A 24,911-nucleotide genomic window follows, 5' to 3' on the forward strand; every position below is an offset into this window, starting at 1 on the left:
GAGGGAGGGAGAGGGAAGGAAGGAAGGAAGGAAGGAAGGAAGGAAGGAAGGAAGGAAGGAAGGAAGGAAGGAAGGAAGGAAGGAAGGAAGGAAGGAAGGAAGGAGCGAGCTGCATTTACGTGCCTTTTTCAGCACTCTGAGGCATGTAGCCGATCATTCTTATCCTCCTTGTTTTGCAAAGGACTGAACATGTTGGCTTAAGGCAGCAATGTGGGCAAATGTGATTTATTCTTCTCATTCTTCCCTTCATGCAAGCTGATGAAGAAGCTGGGAATGTCAGAGTTCAAAGTTGCATTTGACATCCAAATCACAAGCTGTGATGAAATGCCTGGATTCATAAACCAAAAACAAGCCAGGATTCATAAACCAATAACAAAGCCTAGTTTAATCCTGCCTAATTTCCCCTTCTTCATTTGCTTACTTAATTGTGCCAAGAGGTACGCAGTAGCTGCGTGCAAAAGGATTTTGCTTAACTATAACACTCATAATGTTGATATGCTAAATTGTAATTAATATTGATAGACCATACACTTTTTTTTTTCTTCTTCTTTACTTCCAGTACTCTAAGGTGGCATTTCTCAACCTCAACAAATTTAAGATGTGTGGCTGGGGAATTCTGGCAGATGAAGTCCACATATCTTAACCTTGCTGAAGTAGAAAAACACTCCTCTAAGGTATCTAAATAACAGAATATCAAGAATTTAATTATACTATATCAATATCATCGTACTGAAATAACATCATGTATCAAGATTTATAACAACACAATAAAAAGGAAAAAATATATTAAAGTATTTTGCTCAAGGTCTCTCTGCTAACAATCTGAGGCATTGAATTGGCCAATGCAACATTGAATTCCTTCTTATACACAGAAATAAACCTGGCTCACCCTTCACGCCAAACCATGGTTTCATTAATGAACCAGATTTATATTGTGCAGCCTGCCTTGAAACCCTGCATGTTGCACTAAGCTTTACTTTTGATTTTGCATGTTATGATAATCCCACCAATAAACCAGATCCTAGGATATGTGAATTGAGCCCAAGGCCTTCATGTGGAGGATAAACAAACATTCAGAATACACTTTTCAATAGAAGTTCCAAATAATGCCACAGAGCAAAACTCTTCCTGTTTGTCTGTTTGTGAACAAGAACAGGAAACACCGCAGCAGTGCCATCAAGGCGGATAATAAACCAAGGAAGACTTTTGGCCATGGTTATGCAGTCATAATAGAAAACACAGAACTCTATATCAGAAAAAAAAACATGTTCTCAGGGTTCTGGTTTCCATTCGGCACACACTGACATTCTGGAACAACTAGGTATCTGGTGCTGTCACAGATACTATGCATCACAGTTGATTGAGTAAGGTAGTGTGGTCCGGCTTTGCAAGTATGTGGTAACATCTGCCTAGTTCAACACCTGCTTACTCAGGACAAAAACTGCAGTGCTGTTGGCAGAGGTGATGAAACTGCCTCCAAATTCCCAACTTCAGGATTCTTAGATTTCTATCAGTGGCTTGGTTTCCGTTGGGCCAAAGTCAACAATCCCTAATCCAAAAGTGAAGTCATACCGACATGTCAGAATATCTTCAGTTGCATGTAGGACTTTGAACCAAAGGCTTGGGTTTGACCCACATGCTAAGGCTGCATTGGTGCAATTCGACGCTGGTTACAGAATTAATCCATTTTCTGAGACTGAGCTATAGATCAAGCCAGCTAATGGATTAACCAAATAGGCAAGGTTCACACAACACACTAAGCTTTGTTACCAAACAACACTATTCAATCTGTACATGCAGTAACATAAAGCTGCTGGGGGAATTACCTATGTCCTTGAGTGGAAAATATGCCAAAATAGAATATGGAGGAGATATTTATTGGCACTAGTAAAGATGCGAAAATAACATATTTGTAGATACATTCACCGTTCAGACTGTTAGAAACCCCATTTTTAAAATGTTCTGCTTTTTTTCTTTTTTTTTCCTTTTTTTTCTCCTCTTTTCTTTCTCTGAATTTTTCCTTCTTTACTATGTTTCTTCTTTTCCATGTATATATTCTTCTATGTCATACTTTTGCATATATATCGTTATATGTCACTGGTGTTTTGTATGTATCACGCAATGTCTTATATGTATTCATTTGCTATTTTTAATTAATAAAGTTTAAAAAAAATTAAAAAAAGAATGGCAAACTCTTTTCAGGTTAGTGCCAAGAAAATAACACGGAGGTGTCCAAATAGTCACCAGGAGTCCAGTTTGACTGGAGGTGAAGATGCATTGCTACCTTTTCAGGTGATATAAGCCCCTAGCTGAACCTGGCTAACCTGGGGAGGAAGGGGAACCTCCTAAAATGGCTCAATCCTAGTCAGTACTTGGATTGGTGTCCACTAATCCCAGAGTTAAAGGCTCAACTGAGATGTAAAAAACAAACAACTTGGCAGACGTTAATCATAACCCACTTCTGTATTATTGCCAAGAAGTAAACATGGGCGTGTTCATGAAGACACCAGGAATTAAGCTCAACTCGAGGGAGATTTTATTTTTTTTATTGGAGATACTTTGCTTGAAAGAATAGATTAGGGATAGATCATCATGGAGAAGGTCTATGTGGTCACTAAGAGTCGAAAACAATTTGATGGCACATCAATCAATCAATCAATTTTGCTTGATACTTGGGGAAAAATACTGTAGAATAGTATGTGATGATAAATAGTGTGTGACGAGTCCACAGTGTGATCAATTGACCTGTACCGTAGCTTCCAAATCATGGGACATAAATAGTTCAACTTTATTCCGCTTTAGTCACATCCCACCAGGAAGGATTCAGCCAAACTGGAACAGATTCAGAGAAGGTAATGAAGATGATCAAGAGACTGGAAATTACGTTCTATTAAGAGTTTAAGGCAGATTCTGACTGAACGTTTAAAAAACATTTAAGAATAAGTGCAGCCAGTGACCCTGAGAGGTAGGATGCTCCCCTTGGCTGGATGTGTTCAGGTGGATACTATCTTTGGGATGTTTCAGTTTTAATTCCTGCCCTAAGCAGGAAGTTGGTCTTCCTGGCCTTAGAGGCCCTTTCCAGCTCTTGTCATTCTCCATCGAGAGAGCACCACAAGAAAGAAGACTGAGTGACTGGCGAGGTTTAAGCCACATCCTAAGCCATAATTCAGTTTGCTTGTTTGTGCCTTAGCATGGTTTGGAAATCTAGGCATTGTGATGCATGACAACCTAAGCTAGTTTTGGTTTAATCACAAATCATGGTTGAACAATATATCATGAGTGGCTTTGGGCCCGTTTTGCAGGGGAAAATGGGAACTAGATGAAGAATGTGAAACTGGTTAAGTTGGGCTTTTGGTCCAATGCCAACAGAATGAATCCTTTCCCAGTCCTAGCTGGTAAAGGATGTGCTTTACAATACCATCATCACACTTTTAGTCTCCTCAAAACCCAGCACATTCAAAAGAAGGTTGTGTTTTCCCAGGCAATCTGATGTGCAAATTAAGCGCCTCCTAAAATGCTCAACCGCCACACTCCATAAACTTTGCAAACTGCAGAGATCCCATTGATCTTTCATTGCCTTCCAATTTCATTGCTCTCCGCCCCTCCGTTTCCCCCCCACCAACCCGTGGGATTTGCCGGTCAGGTAAGAACTCCAATTAATTGAATGATACTGCAATGTCAGGTTTTTACTGTATTTTCTTAAAGTACTTTCTCTCTCCTTTGAGAGCCATCAGAAGTTATACCAAGAACCATCTTCTTAAATGTGTCCTTTCTGCAAAAAAGACTTTATGATGTAGAAAGATAATAGATCTATAATAATATTTAAATGTCACCGTCTGCAGAGGCGATGGGGAAAAATAATGTGGCTTTGCAAAAATGAAGTTCATAGCAAACAGTTCTTGATTTGAATACTCTGAATGAATGGAGTAATAACTTTGTCATTTTTATAAACTCAAAGTTATGCATCGTATTTGCAGATCTGTGCGAGAAAGTAAAATACTTCCTCTACCTTTCTAATCTCCCCAGCTGAATTGACTTAGACTCATTCAACCCCAACAAAAACTCCATAGATTAATTCAACTCAAATAAACATTCACACATTATGGTAAGCCATGCTTTCAATAAACCATGGTTTACTGAAGAAGCCATAATTTAATTTTTTAAACTATGTTCTGCAGAGAAGCGGTGATCCCCACAAAACCTGTTCCATGAACTGCTTCCAAGGAAAATAATTTCTTTGTAGTTATGGGAGCCATCTAGTTCACTATAGGAATGGATGAATGAAGAACAGATGTTTACAGATCACTCCCCAGAGATCACAATGAAACCTTTTCTAAAAATCCTTTGAAGATTTTGAACAAAAGTTCACACAAAAGATCAGTTTTTAATTGAAAAGGCACTAAAGGGCCAGTTCTCTTTTCCTTCCATGTATCTTTGTGAAAGTGGATTTCCAGTACTCACTTCAACGAGGACCAAATAACAAATAGGCTAAATATGACATTAAGACTTGCTTTAACAAATCTCACTCCAGATATTGAGGAAATGTGCCATATGCAAATTCATACATCCCATTAAGATTTCTAAGGGATGCACGAAATGCTCAGGTTATTATTAAAACATGTTATATTTCAATATTTATCTTCTTTTTTTTTTAAGACAGTGACACAGGTGTTACAGGATGAGCTCACTGCCAGACACTAAAGACTGAAAAGTTGCACTCGCTGAAAAAAGAGATCTGGAATGTCTGAATAAAGATTGCGCAAGAGCATATCCAAACACAAGATGTTCCAAGCCAAGATGTGAAGGTATTTTTGAACATACCATTCTTGTACTCCTACTATCATAGCACGGTCATGACCCAAGATGCTTTGACAACTAACCAGACTGTTAGATGAGTAACCACTAAAAACTGATGAGCGGTGCTAAGGGCACCAGCTATTCATCTGAGGTAATCCAGCACTGCTTAAACCAGTGTTTCTCACTTGAAGATGTGTGGACTTCAACTCCTAGAATTCTCCAGCCAGCCATGCTGGCTGGGGAATTCTAGAAATTGAAGTCCACATACCTTCAAGTTCCCAAGGTTGAGAAACACTGACTTAAAAAAAGAAAGCTGGAGGGGAGAGAAGCTTGAAGTCTCACCTTCCATTCCATCAAAGATCATCTCATCGTTCCCTCTCCCTTTTATTCCTTTGCCAGCAACAAGGAGGTCCCATTGGCACGGACTCAATGAGTGAGCGAGCAAGTGAGTGAATGAGTGGATGTGAGGTGCTTCTATTGTTGTAATAAAGCTCTGAAAACCTGCTAGTAGTCTCCTGGATTTGTGGGGTGGTGTTTCCTGACTTTTTTCTGGTGCTGCATGAAAAGGTTCCTAATTCTATGTGCACTGTGCTTTTGCATCAGTCTTCATTCCTGGAGATGGTCTGGACAAGTCCCTGCAGTTTTCTTAACAAGATTTTGGAAGTGGTTTGCTATTGCCTGCTACCTAGGGTTGAGAGAGAGTGACTGGCCCAAGGTCACCCAGCTGGCTTTGGCAGGACAAGAACTCCCGGTCTCGAGGGCAAACTTCTTGGAACATTGATGGTTTTCATTCAGAATATATTGTTTTCTCTTCCATGTTCTTGAAAAGTATTAGAAAGTTTGAGCCAGGCCACAAAACAAGTCCTAGATGTCCATAGGCTCCAGCTGCTTCCATCAAATGACAGCATCATACTATAAGCTCCTTTTAGATATTTTTGACATGTCCTGACACATTACAAAAGGGAATGGGCTTTGCAGGGTGAGGACACAATGCTGCCTGATCCCCTTGCAGATATCCCTGAACCATGGGTACACCTTTTTTTCAGTTTTCACTTTTAAGTGGAAAGCTGAAGGCAACCTTTCAAAAAGGGTGAAGCCCGACAAATATTGACTTGGATTTCATTTAAATGTCATGTAAAGTTATAATTTAAAAATTATATACAATTAATAGGATTATTCTACGTTATGCAGTATATCAGTTTAGCCCTTCACAGGTGGTACTAGCAGCCCCTGACTATCCTTGGCAGATTTTGAAACGTTAAGCTGGACTGGACCTGTATAGTACAGTTGAGCCTTGATTTATTGGACCAGTTTAGCAGACTCGGGATGCAGTGGACAAAATCCATCTGCTTCTCTACGTGCATAAAATCCCATGCCATTTTACACATGCTTAAAATATATAAAATATGCGTGCATAATATCCCTGTTCAGATTTAATGGACTTTCTGTTTTAATGGACATTTCTCCTCCCAATTATTCTGTTAAATCAAGGGGAGTTACTATATATGGATGTGAAATCACCAGGAAATCCGGATGGCCTTGCAATGAGATGAAGCTTAACTAACAGTGTTATACAGCCTCTGGTACCAAGGTCTCTGTTTGAAAGCAGCCCAGCTGAAAGCAGTGAGACTGTACAGTATATCTGGCTATTTCTGCACCTTAAACCCTTGCAGACCAATCTAGATTACTGTCTCTCTTCACTACCTGGACCCTAATCGTAGTTTTCTTGTCCTTATTCTCTGGAGGCTCACCTAGTATTGAGATTGGCTTGGCTTTTAATTTCTGGACCAACTTGCTAATTAATTCTCTCTTAGTATGAATAACCCCTGAACTGTGTAATTTGCCACCCAGTCCCTAACCCACATCCAGACCAAGACATGTGAAATCAGTCATTGCACTTCACTGTGTTCCAAAGAACGTGACCTCCCTACTATCTTAACCAGAGCATTTGTAGATCCTTTCACATTTATCTTGGCGATCACAGGCTAATCATAGAAAACCAGATCTGGACAGGATCTTATGGCTCATTTTGTATTCTGCTGGAAAAGGTTGTGCTGTATTTGCAGAGGTATTGTGTTTATGGCTTGGCTTTTTTCTTATAGTTCAAAGTGGTGTACATGGGGATTGCCCCTCATTTTACCCCATCCTAGTGTGGGTATGACTATTATTAATTACATCTGTAGGCTGCCAAATCAGACTCCTGGCTGTTTATAACAAGATCAGATATAGTCAAGCAACCTTAGTAAAGAAAAACAATTCCAATAAAACAGCCATGGTTAAGAAAAATAAAGAAATGTAACTCACAACCCTAATAGAATCCAAACCCCAAAACAAGTCACAGAATCAAAAGCAACAATAACCATTTTTAAGAAACCATAATAATGAGAGCAAACAATCACATCTCCAAAGCCTTGCAAAAGAGTTCAGTCTTCAGTAGGTTCTGGAAGGCCATGGGACGGGATTCTATATGCTTGTGCCATGGTTAAAAGCAAGCGAGGATGTAGTCTTTCAAGATAGTTTGCTCTAAGACAAAAATAATGGGTGACAGAGCCTAACAGGTTTGACCCAGTTTGAGGCTGCTTTTGACTGGGGTGGGGGGGAAGGTGAAAATATTACTTTAGTACGGGTATAGCTAAGGATGGCTTAAGTCTATCTCCCTCATGGACTGGGGACAAATTGAAAGCAGCTTCATGGGGACAAAGCTGAAAGAAGAGGTTGCCAAGGAATGGTTGTGCCAGGGTGAGGACCACATGAGGACGCAGTCTTAAAAAGAGTTGATCTAAAAGAAAGTGTTCGGCCCAAAGTCACTCAGTGATCTCTGTAGTTGAATAGGGATCTGAAGTTGGGTGTTCCTGTCCAACATCTTACCCTACCCTGGTTTTCTTTGGCACACCACACTTCTGCAATAACTTAGCTTATACAGTCAAACCACAGCTAATACTAATCCTGAATGCTTCAATTAAAAAGCTCCAACCCCAATGTTTATGGTATAAAATTTTAAATTATCAGATGGTGCTCACATGCATACAGCCTCATGCGACGTCATCTCACAGGAAGTGCTCCACTGGTTTTCTTTGATATGTCACTAGTGGTGAGCATAAGACTCAAATACTTTACTTCTGCATTGAACTTATACTGCTCTGTGGAAGTTCAGGCTTACAGAGGAAGAATAAATAATCAGATAGGGCAGTGTTTCTCAACCTTGGCAGCTATCAGATGGGTGGACTTCAACTCCCAGAATTCCCCAGGCAGCAAGGCTAGCTGGGGAATTTGGGAGTTGAAGTCCACCCATCTGATAGTTGACAAGGTTGAGAAACGCCGAGATAGGGTCTATTGTATCTCACTCAGATCTTTCCCAGAAGAGCTCAGCACCCTGGCCAGCTCCCTGCCAGTTGGAGAGATGGTACCTCAAGGCAGAACTGAGGGTATCTGAAACTTTATATAAACTGCCAAAAGCTATATTGTAGTTTTCTTCTTATCAGCGTGTGGAAATGGTAGAAGGACTATATACTCAAGTGTGGAAGACCTGACCGTGAACAATCCTGGTTCATATGTAAGGCCACTCAAGGAAGGAACTAGCCAGGAGCACAGAAAGAGAGCTGTTGCTTCAGTAGTGGTTAGCTTCTGAGTGACTTTATATGATAGGAAAACCTGCACCCATTCAGAAACCAGCTCGGCTAAAGACCAGTCAGAAGTCAGGACACTTGGCTATAAAAACAGGAGCCCAGTCAGTCCTTGCCTAGTTGCCTGTGGTCTGCATAACAGACCACCTTGCCTCTTAAGATGCCAACCACAGTTGCTGGCAAAATGTCAGGAAATCTGTTGTCTAGACCAAGGTCTCTAAAACTGAAGCCCCACACTGTCCAACTGATAGGCCTATCAATTGGGCCGTGTTGGGCTTCAGGTTTAGTGACCATGGTCTAGAGTTCCTGCTCTATTTCTTCCTAATATAGCATTAGGGCCATGATCCACAGCCCATTTTCTTCTCACGAGTACGATACAGTGATATTAGATGGGCATTGTGATTTGAATTCTGGATTGACTGTCTTCTTTCTCCTGATGTTTTGAGGGGTGACCCTAAGAGGTCTACAGCAGCATGATGAGACCAATACAGCACGTTGGTTCATTCTCTGCCTTTCTGAATTCCTCAAATGGTGGTCTTAGGAGTGTTATCAGTGTTCTCTAATGTCACTTGATCCCTCCCCCATCACACATGCACACAAAAGACAGTAAGTGAATCTTGCAGACTCAGGGTGGATATGCCCCCTCCCAGGAAACAGGAAGGTCAAGACAACAACTGCATTTTATATGGCATCATTTTATAGCAAAGATGCCTGGGTGTACAGAAAAAGAAAGGTAATTGATCTGGCTCCCAGAAGAAATAAAGAAAGAGAAATCTAAGTCAAGAGCCTAATGTTTCAGCTTCCTCCTTGGATATAGTAAAAGCACTTTCTCCCAATGGAATAGCAGGGAGAGAGAGAGAAAGAGAGTAATCAAAAGCTTGAATTTGGAACACAACTGGCTTTCAGAATGACACGCACAGTATAATGAGATCTGTAGAAAACTGTTGATGCTCTTTCAGAACCAGTTGAATGTTTTGTATTGCTTTGACTTTTCTGCATCTGGCCCTCCCTCCCTTTTACACTGAGCTAAGAAAACATAATTCTTTGCAGACAGTCCAGAACTCTAAACCTTTTCTCTGGAGTATCTAGCAAGGTTCTGGCTAATATTTCTTTTCCTTGAGATTAAACAAAACCCACTGCAAAGTTTAAAAACTCCCTGCCTCTCTTGAGAATATTATGACAGGCATTGTTTAAATGGCCAATGTCAAACTAAAGCAAAATAGAATAAACCCGCTGGTAAAATGCAGCCTTTCACGTAAACGTTTTGCAAGTTCCAGAAGGATTGCAGCATGCTAAGTAAAAACTTATTGTTCTCCTGGGAAGTCCATCTCAAAATTAGCAGCAAATTTAGTTTTCCCTGTCAGGACTGCAAAAGGTTTAGTCTGCCAACACCACTTCTAGGGCCCCAGCAACCCTATGAGAGAGTGAAACCAAAAGATTTATCCTTGTTTGAAAACATGTTTAGTTTTGGGGGGATTTTAAAGGGAGTAAAACCTCCACATGAACTCCCACCTTTTGATTCTGGCCAAACCCATTTTGGAATGGGACCTTGGAGTGCCATGCAAAGCCCAGTATGGCTTCTTTGCTGATGGTTGTACTTGCCTTCCTTGAGTTCAAGTTGCACACCCACCATTTCAGGGGAGCCCAGAACCCTGAATCAATGCTTGAGCCCTGTAATGGGTTTCCTAGTCTGGTCTACCTCAAAGGGCTGACATCAGTCTTGGAAGATCGATGATCAGTCTAGGAAACCCATTACTGGCCCTTAGCCCTTCTAGTGTGGCTTTTAGAATAAATCAACGGGCTGATCCACATGACCAGCCGATTCCAGCACAAGGACAGACTTCTAAGCATTTCTCAAGGGCAGGAAGGCATGATATCATCAGCCCCAAGCCCACTAGAAAGACGAATTCTTCCTATCTTTTCATTTGTACATCAAAAACCACTTTCTTCTACTTGTGTGACACAAGCAGCATTGTCAATTTGTCTGCTGGGCTTAATTTCATTGGAGGCAAATGCATTTGACTACTAAGCATGATGCCAAAACACCCCCTCCCCTCTAGTTACTGCCCTACACACTTTTTTTTTTTTTTTTACTAAGTTCACAGCTGGAGCAGTGGAGCTAAGAAATTGTCCTTCCTTCCTTCCTTTTTCTTTTTCTCTCCCTCTTTCCTTCCTTCCTCCTTTCTTTTCTTCCCTCCCCCCTCCTTCTCTTTCTTTTTTCTTTCTTCTCTCTTTTGCTCCTGCCTGCCTGCCTCGCACCTCCCCTCCCCTCCCACTAATGCAACAGGGAGCAGGGAAATAACCTACTTCTCCTTTTTAGCATGAAGCCCAAACACCCCCTCCTCTCTAGTTACTGCCCTACGCACTTTTTTTTTTTTTTTTACCAAGTTCACAGCTGGAGCAGTGGAGCTGAGAAATTGTCCCTTCCTTCCTTCCTTCCTTCCTTCCTTCCTTCCTTCCTTCCTTCCTTCCTTCCTTCCTTCCTTCCTTCCTTCCTTCCTTCATTCCTTCCTTCCTTCCTTCCTTCCTTCCTTCCTTTTTCTCTTTCTCTCCGTCTCTTTATTTCCTTCCTCCTTTCTTTTCTTCCCTCTCTCCCTCTCTCCCTCCCTCTTTTTCTTTTTCTCTCTTTTGCTCCTTCCTTATTCCCTCCCTCCCCTCTCCCCCCCCCTCCCCCCTCCCCTTCCACTAATGCAACAGGGGAGCAGGGAAATAACCTACTTCTCCTTTTTTGTTTTGTTTTTTTAAAAACAATATTTTTATTTTATAAAAAATATGAAATTGACAAGACTTCTGCCAATTTCTCTTCTAGATGAAGAACTGGAAAACACTTTCTTTAAAACAGATCCATTCCTTCAAAGAATGTCCAGGCCCTTGGTATTTGTTTTCCTGACCCAGGAGGGCAGGATAATGCAGCAGGGGAATCCAGCAGTTGGGGGATCTGTCAAGCATCGTCTGGACAGACCATCAGGCCATCATGGTGGAGGATGAAGTGCAGGCAGGGGTTGAAATCTGGAACGGGATTATACACAGACAAGCAGCTCAGCTGGCCATGCAGAAGAGCCCAATTGCAAAGGCGTGAGTTGAATCTGATGATGCTCCAGATGTCCGAGGCAGCGAGTTTCATTTTAGGCTCAGTAAGAGCGAACGGCTCAGCTCGCTTCCACAATGCTAGGTGGGGGAGGCCCTGCACTTTGGGCAGTCCTGGACCCTTTCTTGCTTCAAGCTGAAATATTCAGGTCATAATCTCAGCCTCCTGTTTAGGAACTGCCAGCCAGATTGGATCAAGCAAGAAGGGAATGGCTAGTGGATCTGGACAGCAAAAACCTCCATGACCATGAGATGGTGGTAAAGAGTTTGCCTCCTGCATCTCTTCCCTGCCCTGCAGTGGTCCTCTGGGGGGTTGCAGCTGAGAATACAGGAGACAATTCTCACTCCTCTGCTTAAACAACTGCAGGAGAGAAGAGCCCACCACCACTGAGAAGAGCCCAACGAAGACTGTTAAAGAACTCACGCGGTGAGTAAGCTTTTCCGAATGTTTCTCTGCATCCGGCTTCCCTGCTATTTTCATCCTGTAATTCTAAAAGCTTTTAGGGAGGAGGTTTGAAGGAGATTCAGTAGCGCAGAATGGAAGCAAGGGGAGGGGGGTGCCTGGGAGAAATTGGACTGAGAAAAAGGAAGATACAGCTGCAAGAAATGACAGTTCCCAAGACCATCCTACCGCAAGGGGTGTCACGCGGTGACGTCCCTTACAGTGTCAATTCAGCCTGGGACTGAATTAGCCAATTGACAGACTTGAGTGTGTGGATTAATTGGGTACGTCCGACCTCGGCATCCCTGCCTGAATATCCTATCAAAATCCTGCTTGATTGTAGACAGCGGGAGCCTCCGTTCATCTCTTTCAGGCCTGTCTCTTTAAAGCAAGAATCACAAGTTCTTTATCTATATGCAAATGCAGTCTCAGCTTTCTGATGAGAGCATCGTTATACCGTCATCTATTCCAGAAGCAGCACAATTAGCAGATTCCTCCCCCCATCCCACCCCGCCCCATTTCTGTGCCTACTGAGCTCCACTTGGAAAGTTATTTGGCACTCAGTGAATGCTGTTCAAGTCAGGGAGGAGGGAACTCATACGCCTAGAAAGTGGCACGCAGACCGATGATTATGCATTTCTCAAGGCTGACATTAGAAATGATAGATTTAGGAAAAGATCCCTCCTCCCAGTTATGTTTCCCCAGCATCTTCTATTCCTCTCATGGGCATCTGGGCGTGTGTGGGGGGTTAATGGGTTGTCTCCAGACTGATACAAATTTAGGAGATGGTTATGTACCCAACCATTGCAAGCAGCTTTTTTAGCAGTGAAAAGTCCTGGTAGTTCACCAGTGCATGGCATGGCTATAAGGTTCTACCCTAATGTCCTTGGGATGCATATTGGTTTTAGAATGGGAAATAGTTTCATTGCCGGAATTCTTGTAACCCTATCCTTTTCTTTGCAATGAATCTGGCAAAAGATGCTCCATGAGAATTGTGCGTGGGAAAGAATAATTTTTGGTTTTATGCTGATACCAAGAGCCTGATAGGAGATAAGTGTGAGGTTTGCCCCGTTCGACAGAGAAACTCTCGTGACACGTGTGGTTCACAAAGAAGGTTTACTCATGCGTAACGTAGTAGTCACAAGCAAAGCCAGGACTGGCTTGGTACAATTGCATTACTTGTTATATTCCCCCCTTCCCGTGCTTTTTTCCCACCTCGCGATCACGTTGCTGCTGCGGATTATCGGCCCCCCAATAATCCCCCTTGATTGTCCATGATGGCAGGTTCTGTCAGGGTCCATTGTCCTTGATTGCCAGTTCCCCTCCGGCTGGGTTGGTCCCTCCCCGTTCCGTGCAAGCCCGCGGGTTCTGTGCTGCGTTGCGATCTTGTTTCGCTGCCTGCGGCCCCGTTCATTGTTGGCTCGCGCCGTTATCAGTTTATAGTTAAAAGCTTCCGCTGCGGTTTTCCTGTTTGGCTGGGCGCAGGTGGCTCGTTAACTAGCGGCGCTTTCAGTTCCTCTTTTCCCCGCTAGCTACCGCCGGTGGATTCCGCGTGGTCTGGCTGCGAGCTTCCCTGAAGCCCCGTGCTGACCGAACCTGACATACCGCCCCCCTGAAGACAACTCCCCCCCCCGCTCTATTTCGGTTTCCCGGGGTATTTATCGTAAAAGTCCCGCACTAGGTCCGGCGCCCTTATGTGGGTTTTACTCACCCATTCGCTGTGGGACTTGGGAAAATGTTTCCATTGCACTAGGAGCTGGACCTGCCCCTTGTGCCTCCTGGCATCCAGTATCTGGTTGATCTCGAAATGCTGCTCCCCCCCGACCATGATGGGTGGTGGCACTCCCTCTGTCTTGTGCCAGGCGTTCCCCGGCTGGTGCAGCTTTAGCAGGCTGCAATGGAACACCGGGTGGATCTTCCCGAGGCTTTTCGGGAGCGTCAGCCTGACGGTTACTGGATTGATGACCTCTGCAATGGGGAACGGCCCCACAAACCTCGGGCTGAGTTTTTTCGATGCCTGGTGCGTCTTTAGGTTTTTGGTTGACAGATACACCTGGTCCCCCACTTTCCACTGCTCCTCGGGGAGCCTCTTGCGGTCCGCGTGTTTCTTGTAGTCGGCTTTGGCTCTCTGCAATGCCACGTGCGCCGCTCGCCGGGTCGCGTCGATTTGGGCGAACCAGGCGTCCAGGGAGTTGATCTGGGATTCCGGCTGAGGCAACTCCGGCATGGGGACGAAGTCTCTCCTGGTGGCTACTTTGAACGGAGTGAACCCGGTACTCTTGTGGACGGCGTTGTTGTATGCCACTTCCGCGAATGGTAGTAGCTCCGCCCAATCGTCCTGTTGGTGCCCCCCGTAGCAGCGCAGGTACTGTTCGAGCCCCCCGTTCAGGCGTTCCGTGGCTCCGTCCGTCTGCGGGTGCGCCACGGAAGAAAGGGCTTGCTTCGTCCCCACCCGCTTCAGGAACTCCCTCCAGAACCGCGCGACGAAGTTGCCGCCCCGATCGCTGACGACTCGTCGGGGCGCGCCGTGGAGCCGGTAAACATGTTGCACGAATAGTCTCGCCAATCCCTCTGCCGTGGGGACTCGCCGGCACGCTACAAAGTGCGCTTGTTTGGAGAATAAGTCCGTAACCACCCAAATGGCGGTCTTCCCCTTACTCTCCGGGAGCTCTACTATGAAGTCCATGGCGATCTCTTGCCATGGGCCGTCGGGTTCCGCTACCGACTGGAGTAGCCCTCTAGGCTTGCCTTTGGCCCCTTTCGCCGTTGCGCACACCGGGCAACCCCCCGAGTACGCCTCCACATCCTTACGGAGCGTGGGCCACCAGAACTGCCGCCTAATTAAGTGGAGCGTCTTCACGAAGCCGTAATGCCCCGTGCTCCGGCTGTCGTGGGCTCTTTCCATGACCTCCCGTCGGCAACCCTCGGGCACGTACAGCTTTCCTTCGTGCCACCACAACCCCTCTTGGCTGGTTAGTGCCTCTCGGTTCTGCTTGAGCCAAGCGTCCCGCTCCGCCGCCTCCATGAACCCTTGCCTTACTTCAGGCGCCGCGTCCCGTCGCTCCCCCTTGGTCTGGCTCCGGGTCACCGCCTTTGCAGCCAGTCTGCTGGCAGGGATGATGGAGTCCACAATCTCCTCCCGTAGGCTGGCGTGCTGGGGCATGCGAGACAGTCCATCGGCTAGGAAGTTGCGCTTCCCGGGGATGTGTTTTAGGGTGAACCTGAACCTCCCGAAGTATTGGGACCACCGCGCCTGTTTGGGGGATAGCTTACGCGGGGTCTTCAGGGCTTCGAGGTTCTTATGGTCCGTCCACACCTCGAATGGTTCAGCTGCCCCCTCCAGTAGATGCCTCCACGTGGCCAGTGCCCACTTGACTGCGTACGCCTCTTTCTCCCACACCATCCACCTCCTCTCCGTCTCGGTGAATTTGCGGGAGGCGTAGGAGCATGGGTGGATGGCCCCCTCCGGGCTGGGCTGGAGCAGGACTGCCCCCGTTGCCACGTCTGACACATCTACTTGGATTATAAACCGCCGATCTGGGTTGGGATGGCGCAGGATCGGCTCCGCTGTGAACCGCCGTTTTAGCTCCTCAAACGCCCCCTGGCATTCTGCAGTCCACGCAAGTGTCATGCTGGGCTTGGGGGGTTTTCCGGTGCCCTTGGTTTTTAGCAGGTCTGTTAGGGGAAGGGCGATTTGGGCGAAGTTCGGGATAAACTGTCTATAGAAGTTCGCAAACCCTAGGAAGCTTTGAAGTTGCCTCCGGGTTCACGGCGCTTCCCAGCCCAGGACATCCTTTACCTTCGCCGGGTCCATCTCAATTCCCCGGCTGGATATTCGGTAGCCGAGGTAGTCTAGTTGCTCTCGATGGAACTCGCACTTCGATAGCTTCGCGTACAGCTGTGCCTTCAGCAGTCTCTGGAGCACCGTGCGCACCAGGCTCACGTGCTCCGCCAGGGTTTCGGTGTAGATGAGGATGTCGTCCAGGTAGACCAGGACGCCCCGGTAGAGTAGGTCGTGCAGCACCTCATTTATTAGCTGCATAAATACCCCCGGGGCCCCTTTTAATCCAAACGGCATCACGGAAAATTGGTAGCTTCCGAGCGGCGTGTTGAACGCCGTTTTCCACTCATCTTTAGTGCGGATCCTGACCCTGAAGTAAGCTTCGCGCAAGTCCAGTTTTGTGAACACCCTCCCCTTAGACAGGTGCGACATCAAGTCCTTCATCAAGGGGAGGGGGTATTTGTACTCGGTGCTGATTGCGTTCAGCCCCCGGTAGTCCACGCACATTCGGAGTGAGCCATCCTTCTTCTCTCGGAATAGTACCGGGGCCGCTAATGGTGACTTCGCGGGTTGGATGAATCCCCGCGCTAGGTTCTTGTCTATGAACTCCCGCAGAGCCCCCATCTCTCTCCTTGACAGGGAGTACATTTTCGGCTTAGGCAGAGTCGCCCCTGGCTCTAACTCGATGGCGCAATCACTGGGCCGGTGTGGAGGGAGCTGGTCGGACTCCTTCTCCCCGAACGCTGCCGCCAGGTCTCGATACTGCCTCGGGATTCCGCCGCCCGTCATGGGTTCCCCGGACCCTGCCTCTCGCTTTGCAGTTGTCTCGCCAGTCGCCGCTGCCTCCCCATGCCTCGGGATCGTTGCAAGTCTCCGGGGTCCCGGCGCTGCTGCTGCTGCTGTTGCCGCCCGGGTCTCAGGCTCCGTCTGCTCTCGCCCCATCTCCCGGGGTCTCGGATCCTCCACTTGCCCGTCTGTGGTTGCGGCCGCACCCGTCTCCACGGCTCGGTCCCCTCTGCTCTCGCACTTCGCCGGTCTGTCGACCCCGAACCGCACTGCCTCCGCCGTCCAGTCGACCCGTGGGTTCCGTCGCCGCAGCCACGCCAAGCCGAGTACCACCGCGTAGTCGGCCACCGGGACCACCACAAATCTTAGTTCTTCCCGGTGACTCCCGATCGTCATCTGGACCGGCTCGGTGTAATACTGAGCTGGCCCCCCCCCTGCCAGCGTGCCGTCTAGCTGGCTGAATGCAATGGGCTTCCGGAGGCGCCTCAGCTGTAGTCCGAGCCCCGAGACCACAGCTGGGTGCATCAAGCAGTGGGTGCAGCCTGAATCCAGTAGCGCCCGCAGCTGTGCCTCCCCTCCGGATCTCACCCCCGGATGTGTATTCACACCCGGAACGGAGGGCAGCCCTCATCTCCGATTGGGTCCGCGCGCCTCGACTTCCCTGCTCGCACTGGGACGCTGTTCAGTGCGAGCGCGCCTCGTTTCCCGCCGGCTCCGAGTCCTCTCCAGAGGACGCCGTCTCCGGGGTCGACCACCCCCCGCGTCCTTTTTCGGTCACCGCCGCCACTGCCCCCTTCCGCGGTCGGTCGCCGGCCCTTTTCCTGGTCACACGCGGGGGCTTGACTTCGGGCCGTGGTGGGGCTCCTTCCCGCTCCGTTGGGCACTGCGCCGCTCGGTGGCCTCTGCCTCCGCACCGGAAGCACAGGTTCGGGGCTCTGGTCGCCTCTCACCCCCCAGTGGACTGCCGCCGACTGCTCCGCCTTTCCTCGGGGGTTTTCTCCCTCGGCTGGTCCCTCGTCTGGTCCCGTCGCCTCGCGCTTTGTTGGATCTGCCGCCATGCCGATTCCGCCGTTCCGGCCAGCCAGATCCAATCTTTCACTGTGGACGGGTCGTCCCGTCCCAGTGCCCGCTCCAGGATCTCTGGATTGAGCCCCCTCTTAAAATACTTCACCCTCAGGGACTCCGGCCAGTCCGTGAGCTTCTCTGCCAACCTCCGGAACTCCAGGGCGTACTCCGATACCGACTTGCCCCGCTGTCTGAACTGCAGGATGTCGTCCTCCGCCCGCTTGGCGCTCAATGTGTCCTCGAATCTGTCCCGGAGCGCCTGCATGAAGTCCGGGAAACTCCGTAGTTCCACCGCGTTGGCGTCATATAGTCCGATCACCCAGCTAGCTGCTTGGCCATCTAGCAGCTCGGCCACGTAGGATACTCTATCCTCGTCCCTAGCGTATAGGTGACCACCCCTCTGCATGAACCCCCTAACGTGCGTCAAAAAATGCGGCAGCTGTTCAGGGTCCCCTGAGAACTTCCCAGTGATGCCTCGAAGTCTCAGGGCGTCTGCCGCCCGTCGGTCCACCGACCGGGGCATCGTGGGCGGTGCCGGCTGGGGTGCCGGACCGCCACCCCCGTTGCTCGCCCCATCGCTCACCGCCGATGGTCCCACTCTCTGTAGCAGGGTCTGGAGCATCGCCTCCATGGCGTCTAGGCGCCGCTCGACTCTCTCCTCTAGTCGGGCGAACTTCTCGTCCCACTCGCGGTTCCGGGACCCTGAACCTCGGGTCATCGTGACGCCTGAACCGTCTGGCCCTTGGTTCACGCACATCGACCACCGCTCGGCTGGAGGGCGCCCGGTCCTGGTCGCTGTCCCGTCGCTCCCGGGTGGCTCTGACCATCCCTCCTCGAGCCTGGGTCCCTCGTGCTCCAGCTGACCCACGGATTCCTCGTCGCTGGTCATGCCTGTATTGGAAAGGGAAACGCTCCTCGGTGGTACCGGGTAGCGCTAACGGTGAGTCCTGGCTTTATGTGAGGTTTGCCCCGTTCGACAGAGAAACTCTCGTGACACGTGTGGTTCACAAAGAAGGTTTACTCATGCGTAACGTAGTAGTCACAAGCAAAGCCAGGACTGGCTTGGTACAATTGCATTACTTGTTATATTCCCCCCTTCCCGCGCTTTTTTCCCGCCTCGCGATCACGTTGCTGCTGCGGATTATCGGCCCCACAATAATCCCCCTTGATTGTCCATGATGGCAGGATCGGTCAGGGTCCATTGTCCTTGATTGCCAGTCCCCCTCCGGCTGGGTTGGTTCCTCCCCGTTACGTGCAAGCCCGCGGGTTCTGTGCTGCGTTGCGATCTTGTTTCGCTGCCTGTGGCCCCGTTCATTGCTGGCTCGCGCCGTTATCAGTTTATAGTTAAAAGCTTCCGCTGCGGTTTTCCTGTTTGGCTGGGCGCAGGTGGCTCGTTAACTAGCGGCGCTTTCAGTTCCTCTTTTCCCCGCTAGCTACCGCTGGTGGATTCCGCGTGGTCTGGCTGCGAGCTTCCCTGAAGCCCCGTGCTGACCGAACCTGACAATAAGAAGGACAAACGATGAGATGTCTCGTGATGTTATTGTGCAAACGATGTACCTCGTGGACTTGCATCAGGGGTCTTGACATAACTGATGCAAATTTTGTCATTACATCATTTGCGCGATGATGTCATCACCCACATGTCATCATTTTGATGTCACTATGGCTTGTAATGGATAACTATGATTCTTCTATAAAAGAGACAGTTTTTAAAGTTATCTAAGTCACAGGCCATCTTTCATTGACTGAGGTGTTGTGTTCTTCTGCTTCCACTCTCTATAGCAGTGTTTCTCAACCTTGGCCAACTGAAGATGTGTGGACTTCAGCTCCCAGAATTCCCCAGCCAGCCATGCTGGCTGGGGAATTCTGGGAGTTGAAGTCCACACATCTTCAAGTGGCCAAGATTGAGAAACACTGCTCTATAGCATGGCTGCAAGGAGCTCTCATGCTGTTGCTTATTTTTAGAGTAACTATACAATTAATCATAACTATGTTTGGTAAAACAAACCTACTTCAAAGCATAATTTAATATACTGTCTTTCTGTTTCAAGAAATCATCTTTAAGATTAACCATAAGATGTCATGCCCCTGATTCCTTCTAAAGTCCAGCATCATCAAATCCAGCAACATCATCAAGAAGGTCCATCAAGATGGATCATGATTGGCCAGCTTCCAGGAGTCTTGAGCAATGCTTATCTTCCAACCAGAGGATGTGGTCATCTCATCAATCCTTCACTCTGAAAATGACCCCCTGCCAATTTCTAATATTCCAGGGTCACACAATCATAAGAAGGAGATAGGAAACTACATGGCTGCATTCACACAGTCCTCTTTCTTAACCAGGCTACTAAATTAACCCATTTTCTGTATTGTACGTAACAGTGAACCATAAACTAACCAAACAGGTTCGATTCACATAGTTTGCTAAGCCACAAGAAAAACCTAATCCAGATTAACACTAATCAAGCATAGCATGTTGTACAAATGCATCTGCTAGGTCTTTTTCTGATCTGGTTAGTTATACTGGATAAGAACCGCCATTGAATCAGTGTCCAGTAGGGATGACTTCATCTGAACATCAAATTCTTCCAGCCTCTTCCTTTAAGCCCTCAGATGCCAGAAGAGAATGAGAGTCATTTCCATAAAGTAAATAATCACTTTTTAAAATCTTTTATAATGATTGTTTTTATCTATTTGTTATTTTATTTAATTGTTGTATGCTGCCCAGAGTCGCGTTGTGTGAAATGGGCAGCTATATAAATGTGATAAATAAATAAAGTCAATGACCAAGAGACAGACTTTGGACATTGGCAGTGCAAGAACGTTGCACTGCATCTAGTCATAAACACCTGTTAAGTGGATTCAGAAGCCATCGGTACTGTTTGGGGGGTAATGAAAGAAATTCCATTAGTTAAAACCTGGATTTAAGCTTCAGGGCAAAAGCAGAAAATTACTGTGGGTATTGTAGAAGAATTACCATAAAATGATTCTTGAGCTGCCAAACGGTGAGCAACCTATTCCTGACAACCCCACACTGCAGAGCAAGCAGAAGGATGAAATAAAAAAAATCCTAAAACTGCTTTTCACCAGCTTTGTTAGCGGGTTGCATTCTTTCATGGACAATTCCCTATCTCCTGCTTGATAGCCAATGCAAAGTACCAAATGAGTATTGTTACTATTGTTTTTCACTGGACCTGCATTTGTTCTCTCTGTATGAAGATATCTGAGTGGGGAGACCAAAGAGGAGGTGGGAGGAAGTGTAAATCCTCATTTTACTTAAAACAGCTGCATGGCAATGAACTATGGTTTCATATTAGCTAAGAATCCTCCGTGGTTACTCATGAACCACCCAACAATGGATTCTGTAAATTAATTTATATGTCACCAAAATAGCCTCTTTTTCTCTTTCCTGCAAAGGAATGCTTGTCCACCAGAGGATAAGTGCTACAGAAATGAACTTTTATCCATCCGTCCGTCCGTCCGTCCGTCCGTCCATCCATCCATCCATCCGTCCATCCGTCCATCCATCCATCCATCCATCCATCCATCCATCCATCCATCCATCCATCCATCCATCCATCCATCCAATTTATATGGCTGCCCATGTGTCCAAGAAACTCTGGGTGGCAAACAAATATAACCCAGGCATTCTATTAAACCAAGTAAAACCACCTTGAGGCTCAGTAAAATCACAAAACTATCAATCCCATACACCCATACCAGAGTCCCCATAACTAACACTCCAGGCCTGGTACCTGGGGGAAGAGCCTGGTCTTCGCTGCCTTCTGGAAGGCCAACAGGGTTGGGGGTGTCCATATCTTGGAGGGAGGCTGTTCCAGAAGACAGGAGCCATGACAGAGAAGGCACACTTCCTGGGACCCACCAGGTGGCATTGCTTCACTGAGGGTTCCCGGAGCATGCCCACTTTACCGGGTCTGGTAGGATGGGTGGACATCACCAGAAAAAGGAAGTCTTGCAAATAAGCTGGTCCAATGCTACGTAGGGTTTGAAGGGCCCTTGAACCCCAGGATTCCTCACCCATCCATCCATCCATCCATCCATCCATCCATCCATCCATCCATCCCATTTCTGAAATCCAACCTCAGTTTCCAATCCTAGTTGTCCAGGCAAGCACAAAAGCTCAAAAAGGTGGCTGGGAGTTCCACATTGTTTTCCTTATACTTAAAATAGACCATTACTTCTCTTTATTCACCAAACGCAGCGTGGTTCAGCTTTGTTGCTCATTAACCCACTAGGTTTGTATTAACTGTAGCAGCAGGTTCTCCATTAACTGCACAGCAGCTATTAGCCGGGGCTGTACCCAAATGGGTTTTTCAAGATGATAAGCTGGGTGTGGCAAGGCGCAAAAGAATCCTGTCAAAACATATGGGGAGGAAGGAGGACTGTTCAGCAATAAAGGACGAGCTTGGCACTCAGTCCCTGGCATTTAGAAGCCAAAGAGTCACCATGCAGCAGAGCATGAAGGAAGGAAGGAATGGGGACAGAAGTTGAGTGCAACTGGCATTTAGAGCAACGTCATATGCCTTTATTATCAAGGACAGAGTTCCTCAACCTCAGGAACTTTAAGATGGGTGACTTCAACTCCCAGAATTCCCCAGCCAGCATGGCTGACTGGGGAATTCTGGGAGTTGAAGTCCACCCATCTTAAAGTTCTTGAGGTTGAGGAACCCTAATCAAGGACACTCTGCTTCTGACCACAATGGTCCATCCCGCCCCACCCCCCAGGGCGCAGAGCCCTTCCCAACAAGGCCGTTGTCAAATTATAACTTTTAACAGAAAGGAAGAATGATCAAACAACAGGCAGTTATCCCATTTAGTACATTAAAATGAAACAATCCCAAAGATGGTCCTGGTATTTTTTTCATAGTTGTGAAGGTTCTGATTTGAAGGCCAACAGGGTCGGGGCTGTCTATGGACAGACAACTGAATGGTGGAGGTACCATTTTAGTTTTCCCACAATGCTCTTTTGCTCTGAGGGCATTGTGGGAAATTAAAATGCTGGCTCCATCAAAGTGTTACTGTGGTTTGCTCCTTTTTATTTTTCAAGTAAAATAAAGTCATATTTCTCCCATCAATCAAATCATTGCCAAGGCAACTTTAAGTAATATTATTATTGCTGTCGTTATTCTCTTTAGATATTTTTTTAATTCTATATTGATCTGTTATTAATGGACCTTAGTTTAGTGGACTATGCAAGCAACAGGGATTTCCTCCCTGTTTTAACAGTTTGTCCATTAAATAATGGTTTAACTGCAAATCACATTGTTTATCTCATATGCAGTTACACAAATGATATGAACTGAGCAAACAATATCAATTCAGATGTAATAGACATTTGAACTTAACAAATGTCCCCTTTTCTTTCATATCCATAAAACCCCAACCTTGCCTGCCTTCCAGAAAGTACTGAAGATCTGGCTGCTTCCAAAGGTACTAGGGTGTTTGGGGTACCCACTGGTGGGGCTGGACATTACCAAATGTTTTGGTTCCCCCCCAATATGGCCATTGGAATCTTGCTTTAATTACGCTTCTGTTAAGCTGCCTGTCACCTTGTACAAGTGGGTGGCCATAAGCTAATAAATGATAAGTAGTCCATTAAATTGTGGTTTTCCTATATTTATATGTTTATTTGTTTTTGATTGCTTTTAGATTGTTATGGAATTTTTAACTGTTGTGTGGTATGCCACCCAGAGTCATGTGTTTGTGAGATGGGCGGCTCTATAAATATGTTAAATAAAAACATAAAAAATAAATATTATTAAGATGATGATGATGATGATGATGATGATGATGATGATGATGGAAAAGGAGAAGAAAGAACAGTAGTGGGAAACAATCAGCATCTTTTTAAGGTGGATGGGTAAGCTAGGGGTGGTTGATCTCCAGCGCTGCCCAGTTGTAAGGCGATTTAGAGCTGACTTTGGGGAAGGTATGAATGAGCCACAAAGGACAGGCTTAGACAGGTGACTGGAGACTGTCCAGTGTCTCCAGACACTGAAGGAAATGTGAGAAAGAAACTCAAAACAGCCCTGCCTTGATTTTGTTTCGTATAAGATAGTCAGAGAGAAAGGCTTTCAGGATGCTCTAATTGCACCCTTCATCAATCAAGTAGCATTCCTGGAATGGAATCCATGCGGTGCTTCTTGACTTGGCCAACCTCAGTGGGCTGATGACAGTGTAATCCCCCAGCAGCCCTTGACCTAATGGCAGATTAACCTTTCCTGATCAGATCTGAATTCCTTTGCAGATTGTAGGACTGACAGAGCTCCTGGCCATTTGTCATGCTGCGAATTGAAGTCTCTCCCCTGGGACCTTCTCTAGGTTGAAGAAGTTTGCTAGAATGTGATATGATTGGAGGGGAGCTACCACGGGCAGCTGAGGTCTTCCTACAATTTACTCCCAGTACTTGCATAATTATGGTTTACTTAGATTTAAATCTGTTGCCTAATAAATTAAGAGTTTCACAATCCAGAGGAACCTGTCATTCTCCAGATGTGATTTGGCTTGCGCTCCTGTCAGCATAGGCAATGGTGAGGGATAAGGGAGCTTGTAGACTAGCAAGCTCTGAGATTCTCCATCTCCACCTCCTGAATACAAGATGTAGCCCACTGAGTGGAACTTATTTTCTGTGACAGACTTCAAAATCCTTCCCCTAGATCTAAAGAAGAGTGCTTGTCACAACAAGTACTTTTATAAAAGTCTGGAAACCCTCTATGGACTTTTTGCTTCAAATGGAAAAAAAATGAACTGGTGATTTTTGGATTTGCTAATTAAATGGGAAGAAGGGAATTATGTAATATAACCTTAAAGAGGAAGGAGAGACAGTAAGTTTGTTTATAACTGCTGTAAAGAAGATCAGAAGTCATTTCTTTAAATATCTTTTTCTTTTTCCTTTCTCTGTCTTTAAATATCTTTTTCTTCTTCCTTTCCTTTCCTGCACTTCTTTTATCTTTCTTCTGTTTCTGAACTCGCCATATATCTTTTCATGCTTATCTTTTATTCTTGCAAAAATCTTTAATAAAAATTATAAACAAGAGTGCTTGCAAACAAGTGCCTTTCTCTCAACAGTAAACCACCATGACCGGCATTTAGGAATAAATACGTAAGCCTACACCTTCCTTGGGGGTCTTTCATTCTCAAGATGAGCTTCTGCTTGTTCTCTTCACTTTACTCAGCAGGGGGCGCACTTTCGCTGCTTTACGTCCCCCTTCGCTGGTTGCTCGCAATGTAGAGAGAGAAAAGGATAACTTCCGGTAATGACAATACCTTTTATTTGAAGTTTTTTCGAAGTAAGAAATGTCGACAGCTG

General features: G+C 46.5%; 1 long non-coding RNA gene across 2 annotated transcripts; it reads left to right on the forward strand.

The window, feature by feature from the left end:
* Positions 1-24,130, forward strand: LOC112542668 (uncharacterized). 2 transcript variants are annotated; one of them, XR_015798177.1, is made up of 5 exons: positions 1-674; positions 4,657-4,805; positions 11,230-11,495; positions 11,682-11,934; positions 19,633-24,130. It is a non-coding gene; the product is annotated as an uncharacterized LOC112542668 (long non-coding RNA). The 2 variants fall into 2 exon arrangements; XR_015798176.1 differs by having other exon boundaries at positions 11,230-11,934.
* The last annotated feature ends 781 nt before the right edge of the window (positions 24,131-24,911 follow it).

This window comes from Python bivittatus, unplaced genomic scaffold, assembly GCF_059951505.1.
Source record: "Python bivittatus isolate LINGU-HERP-01145 unplaced genomic scaffold, Pbiv_v1 ctg000690_np1212, whole genome shotgun sequence".
Lineage (NCBI taxonomy): Eukaryota > Metazoa > Chordata > Lepidosauria > Squamata > Pythonidae > Python > Python bivittatus.